General features: G+C 53.5%; 1 protein-coding gene and 1 long non-coding RNA gene across 2 annotated transcripts in view; one reads left to right on the plus strand and one right to left on the minus strand.

Annotated features, from left to right (window-relative positions):
• Window positions 1-2,058: 2,058 nt before the first annotated feature.
• Window positions 2,059-5,950, minus strand: LOC108445873. Its single transcript, XR_001860900.1, has 2 exons — window positions 5,673-5,950; window positions 2,059-4,475 (listed from the first exon to the last, which is right to left on the minus strand). It is a non-coding gene; the product is annotated as an uncharacterized LOC108445873 (long non-coding RNA).
• The window catches only part of FAM167A (family with sequence similarity 167 member A), a 19,874-nt gene continuing 18,344 nt past the window's right edge, over window positions 4,471-6,000 (plus strand). Inside the window, exon 1 of the mRNA XM_008631028.2 lies at window positions 4,471-4,692. The gene's annotated coding sequence lies outside the window, so the exon portion shown is untranslated. The remainder of the gene's footprint in view (window positions 4,693-6,000) is intronic.

Here is a 6,000-nt window from a genome sequence, read left to right on the forward strand (position 1 = left end):
TTGGGGAGATGATGTTCACTCAAGACCCCTCCAATCCTGTGGGTTTTGGTGATGAAGCCTTACAGGGTGGAATGGTAAGACTGGAAGCGGGGGGGAATTTTTATTCACTAGCACTTCTGGAATTAATTTACAACAAATATTTTGAGTGAAAGTGGAACGGAAATCCCTTTTTTACAGCAGAGAGGTGAAAAAAATATATATCAGTCTTGAGATTTTAAATGCTTTTTACCTTTATGGATTGCTGCAATGGATTGGGTTAGTAGCTTTATCAAAGGAAAGCCATTACAAATCAGTCAAAATCTTTGGAAAGGGTCTTGATTTTATTTGGAAATGATTTCTAGTTCTTCAGGTCTTGGGATTTTTTTTTTTGAGTTGAGGGAAGGATAATTCACTAACTCAATATACACACAAAGTTAGTTATGGAATCACCAAGTGGATCTGCTTTTACCTTTGAAAAAAACAAATGGGCTGAAAATTCCCACCATGACTTTGGCAGGATTTCAGGCACAATCGTCCTCTGTTTTGTCTTTGATGTTTGACTCACCTGGGAGAAACCCATAGAGAAAATAATGTAGATACCCCAAGGAAGGAACCTGATCTAGTGGAAGATGTCCCTGCCCATGGCAAGGGATTGGAACGAGGTGATCTTTAAGGTCCCTTCCAACCCAAACCATCCCATGATTCTGTGAAGGCTGAAACAGGCCAGTGCCAGGTCCCTCAGTGATCCACAGAGATGAGCAGCCAGGTGAGTTCAACTGACCTCTGCAGCCCTCGGGATGCCAGGGGACAGCATCACCTGGAGACCTGCTGCCCTCTGCAGGTGCCTCTGCCGCATCTCCAGGTTGATTGGCCCCCAGGTGATCCTCCAGCCATGCCAGAGCACCTTCCCAGTACAAGTCCCTGGGGAGGTAAAGGAGTTTGAACCTGTCTAGGAGAGGATGATGATGGTTGGGAGCACCACAGACTCCTCTTCCCATCCTTGGAAGGCTGAGCCCCAGGGAGCCATAGGATCAGAATGGTTTGGGTTGGAAGGGACCTTAAAGATCATCTCATTCCACCCCCTGCCACGGGCAGGGGCACCTTCCACTATCTCCCGCTAAAAAAAAACGGCCTTTGAAACCCCCCGGGGACCCGGGGCCAGCCACAGCTTCTCTGGGCACCCTGTGCCAGGGCCTCCCCACCTCACAGGGAACAATTTCTTCCCAATATCTCATCTAAAGATACTCTCTTTCAGTTTGAACCCTTTCCCCTTTGTCCTGTCACTCCATGTTCTTGCCCCAGCTTTCCTGCAAGTTCCCTTCAGGTACTTTAGGAACTTTTCTTTACAGAGTCTTTGCTTTAGGAGAAAAGCATTTATCTGGGGATTAACTGAGAAGAAACCATTGATGGTCCTGTGAGATTCCAGTACTGGTCCCACACAATGGCCACACAAGCCTGCCAGGAGATCCAGCTCCTCCATGCTTTGCTAGCAGGATACCTGCAAGGAGAAATCATCCAAATCCAGCAGAAAGGGCAAGAAGCAGAAGGTTCAAATCCAAACGGAGTTGAGCTGCTGCTGTTGTGATAGAGGAATGGGCATTTCTGCCCATTTTGGGTGGTAAGAGGCAGCTCAGAAGGTCCAGGTAAGATTTAGGGGGCTCTAAGGCACCTTACAGTGTTTGTGGTGTTCAGATCAGCACAGGGGTTCCCAAGGAGGTCTGGCTGCCTCATCCCTGGAAGTGTCCAAGGTCAGGTTGGACAGGGCTTGGAGCACCCTGGGATAGTGGAAGGTGTCCCTGCCCATGGCAGGGGATTGGAATGGGATGATCTTTAAGGTCCCAAACCCTTCCATGATTCTACAAATGACCACTACAACAAGAAATTCCCAGGTTGGGCTTTGCAAAACCACATCCCAGCAAGAACCCAGGCTTGGATCCATGTGTTCCCAAGAATTCACCAGTCCTCTGGAAAAGGGCCTGTGCCCAGGGATGGTGTGGGAACTGGCAGTCTCTGGAGCTCTGAGTGCAACAGAAAGGATTCCTTGTATCTGAGGAAAAGAAAAAAACACTGAGCCATATATGTGGACAGTGCTGGTGTTGCACAGGTTTATTTTGACTCATCCCACATAATCTCAGGTGTCCACTGCAGGTGGTTGGTGTCAGAGCATCACCAGCAGGAGCAGCACTGTTCTTCAGCAGCTCCCCACCAGTTTTTTTGGATGAGGACAACTTATCCAAGATAAATCTGGGCCAAAAAAACATTCAAACCCCATGCACTGGCTTCAGAGGGACGTGGCTGCAGCCTTTCAGTGCTATCTTATGGCAGCTCATCTGAAATCCATTACGCAACTGAATTAAAAATAAACATTTACAGAAGAGGGAGCGGGTGACAGTGTGTGGTCTGTTCCTGCGAGGAGACAGACAGACAGACATCCAGCCTTGGGAGCAACACCTCTGCTGTAAGCTCACCCTGCTAGACCTGGGCTCTGGCCCTGTCTGGCCACGTCCCTGCAAGTCAACTCTCCTGGCTATCAAATCTGGGTGGCTGAATCCGACTTGTTTGTCAGGAAAGGGCTCCAGCCTTGGTCATTCCTGAGCCATGTCCTGGGATTGCTCATCCTACGTCAAAACCAGGCCAGGGGCTGTTTCACCCTGTGCCTGTCTGTTCCCTGGCACTGTTTGGGTTCCCTGACCCAGTTTTGGCTGAAATGTTGCAGGAAATGTTGAACCTCCACGTGCTTGATGGACCAGGCTCTGCTCCATGGGACCCAGCAATAGGATAGCAGGAACGGGCAGGAACTGATGCCCAGGGAGTTCCACCTGGATATGAGGAAGAACTTCCCTTTACTGAGCACTGAACAGAGACCAGAGATGGTGGGGAGTCTCCCTCACTGGGGATATTCCGGTGGGATGGCCCTGCTGGAGCAGGGAGGCTGGACCAGTTGACCCACCGTGATCCCTTCCAACCTGACCCATCCCTGCGATTCTGGGATTCCTTGCTAAGAGTTCCAAGGCAGCTGTAGGTCTCTGTCAGACAGTTTTAACAAGCAGGCAACAGCTCTTCCATCTCCCTTGGCGCCTCTCCATCATCATCAGCCTTCAGGTGTGTCCCTGCAGCACAGCGAGAGCTGATCACCAGGCTGAGTTTGCATATGCAGATCTGAAATCTGACAAAAAACGGGTGCTGGCAAAGCAAAAAAATTTAAAAGAAAAATTGAAAAATTTGCATTTTCATCAGAAATGTGAAAATACTGCTCTTCACTCTGAATCTGCATTGATGCACCCAGGGCACCCCCCTTCTCTGCACTCCAAACTTCCAAACCCTGTATGGGCACAGCCTCTAAATTACTGGGGGGGGGGGTGGGGTACCCTTGGCATTTGAAGGGAGGTGGGAAATCCCAGCCCTCCCATGAGGAGCTCAGGAAGGGGCTGTAAATCTCTCCCTGTTGCCCACAGGGGGGAGGAGGGATGGTTTAGGCACAAGAAGGGAAGGGTGAAAAAAAGGGGAAAAAAATGTTGTGAAGGGGTTTCTCTCACAAAAGCTGAATGTGGGAATGTGGGAAGGGACCTGGATGGTTGGGGGTCACTGGCCAAGGCTTAACTCTTCACAGCACCAGATTTGCAAATGCAGGTGGTGGCTCTGAGCCACCAGATGTGAGATGTGTGGGGTGCTTTGGAGAGCAGTCCCCAGGCTTTGAGGGGTTAACCTCCATCTTCTGGTGAAGGAAGAAAACCCCCTCTGTCCCCTGCCTTTGATTCTGGACCCCACTCAGCCAGCAGCCGGGGCACTGCCTCTCTCAGTCCCTCCTTGGAAGCAGCTAAAATGGTTTCCAGCCCCACTGGGGCAGCTGTGGAAGCAACAGGCGCTTTCCCAGTACAAAATTCAGGCACAGGCTAGTTCCTAAGCTGGTTTTCTGCCCGGGGATGGATGGTATCAGCAAGCTGGTACCAGCCACGGTGCCCCGAGGCACCACCCTGGGGCTTCCCAGAGATGCTGATGCATCCTTGCAAAATTCCCCTCAGCACACGCAGTCACCCTGGGCAAGCTGTGGCACCTGGAAAACGTTATCCCAAAGCTCTCCCAAGCGCCAGAGGACCACAGACTCCTTGAAGGGCTGATATCCGTGGTGTGAGACAGGAGTAGCGTGGGGACATCATCCCAGTTGGTGTAGGGAGGAGCCACAGATTCCTTTGGGAGCACAGCAGCTCTCCGGGCATCTCCTGCAAGCCCTGAGGGTACCCGGCTTCCACTGGACCGCTCCATCCCTGTTCTCCACGCCGAAATCATCGTGATCCTGCTCCCTCTCCTGGGTGCCGGAGGATGTTTAGGACCCAGGCTGAGCAGCTCCTCCCTTTCAGGTCTCTCCAGGGTTATTGCTTGGTGGGAGGTAGGTTCAGGGCTCGGTGGTATGAATGAAAGAGAGAGAGGAAATCGGCACTGAAAAGCTCAAACTGGAATAGCTCGCCTGTCTCCAGGCAACAGCCCTGACGCAACCGCTGGGGGGAAAAAAAAAAAAGTCCCTTAAATGAAAAAAAAAAACCCAACAAAAAAACCACCACACACACAGATTTCTGAAGCGAGACACAGAGGGGAAGGATGAGACAGACTCCTGGAGGCACTGGTGACACCGCTCTGCAAACACCAAGTTGGGGACCCGAGGTGGAAGGAGGGAGCCAAGATGTCCGTGCAATCCCCTCTCTGATTCCAGCCCCGGTAAGTTTGCTGCTCGTGGTGGCTTGGGGGGACAGAGCCACCCTGGGGACACCCAGCACGGGAGCTGCTGCAGAGCTGCCGGGTGCTGGAGGAGACCCCGGGCGTTTTGAGCCCTCGGGAAGGGGGAGCAGCAAGGACCAGGTCCCTGGGGAGCAGCAGTGAGGGGTGATGGGGACCCCACCGAGCAGCAGTCCAGCACTGGGGTCTGGCGTGCTGGTTCTGCTCTGCTGGGGCTGGGGTTTGCAAAGTGTCCCCCCAGCCTCAATCTCCTGCCCCGCCGACATTCCCCGGAGATGGCCGGCACGGCGGCTCCCCAATGACTGGGAATCAGCGCAGGGTCTGAATCCTGCTTCCCGATGATATCTGTGGATTTTGCTCCGAGCTGGGAGCAGCGTGGGGCTCCTCACCCCCTCCAGGAGGATTTTTCCGCACTGGGTGAGGTGTGACAAGGAAGAGGCTGCCCAGGTTTTGGGACAATCACCTGTTGCTCCCTCTGCCCCCAACCTGAGATGTGCAAGGAGCCCTGGAAAGGTTTGTGGGGTTGTGCAGTGCAGACATGGTGGGATGAGCGCGGTGGCCTCGCAGGGCGTAGCTACCTCGGGTTTTTGAAGCAGGCACCGTGTGCTGAGCAGAGCAGGTTTCCACCTGCTCAGGGCTGGCCCTCGCAGCTCACGTTTACACCAAGGAGGGGGGAAAAAAACACAGCCAGAACTTCTTCAGAGCCCTTTATAATAGCTTGGGGTTAATTGTTAAAATAATAGCGCCAGCCCACACCCCTCCCAGCACGAGTGTTTGTGCAAGCCCAGCCCGAACGCCCCGGGGTGTTGCACACCAGGGCACCATCCCCATCCTACAGCCCGGACCCGCTCCGGCCCGGGCAGGCTGACACCTCTCCCGCCACAGGCACCTGGCTAAGGACACCCCTCCCTGCTTTCCTGCGATGCTCCCCCTGTTATTCCACAATCCTGCACCCTCCGGACCTTTTCTACCTCGGGGACCTCAGCGGAGCGGGGGGAAAATGGATGAAAATCAAGTTCCTGGCTTCCAGCGAGGAGCCGTGCCCAGCTGATTCCCTTGGCTTTGTCTGCTCATCCCTTGTATCCGAGGAACTCCCCACTTTCCAGCGGGAACGAGCCTGTTTTGGCTGCTGTGGGCTCGCTCTGTGCCAGCCATCATTTCAGCACACGGGGGCTGCTGCTGGGTTCTGCGTCCCAGCTCTTCTCTGCTTTCAAATGCCCATGAAAGTCTCACCTCCCCCCCACCCCCATCCTTCGTGGGGGGGGGGGGGGGGGGGCCCCCCCACACAAA

Source organism: Corvus brachyrhynchos, unplaced genomic scaffold, assembly GCF_000691975.1.
Source record: "Corvus brachyrhynchos isolate BGI_N302 unplaced genomic scaffold, ASM69197v1 scaffold203, whole genome shotgun sequence".
Lineage (NCBI taxonomy): Eukaryota > Metazoa > Chordata > Aves > Passeriformes > Corvidae > Corvus > Corvus brachyrhynchos.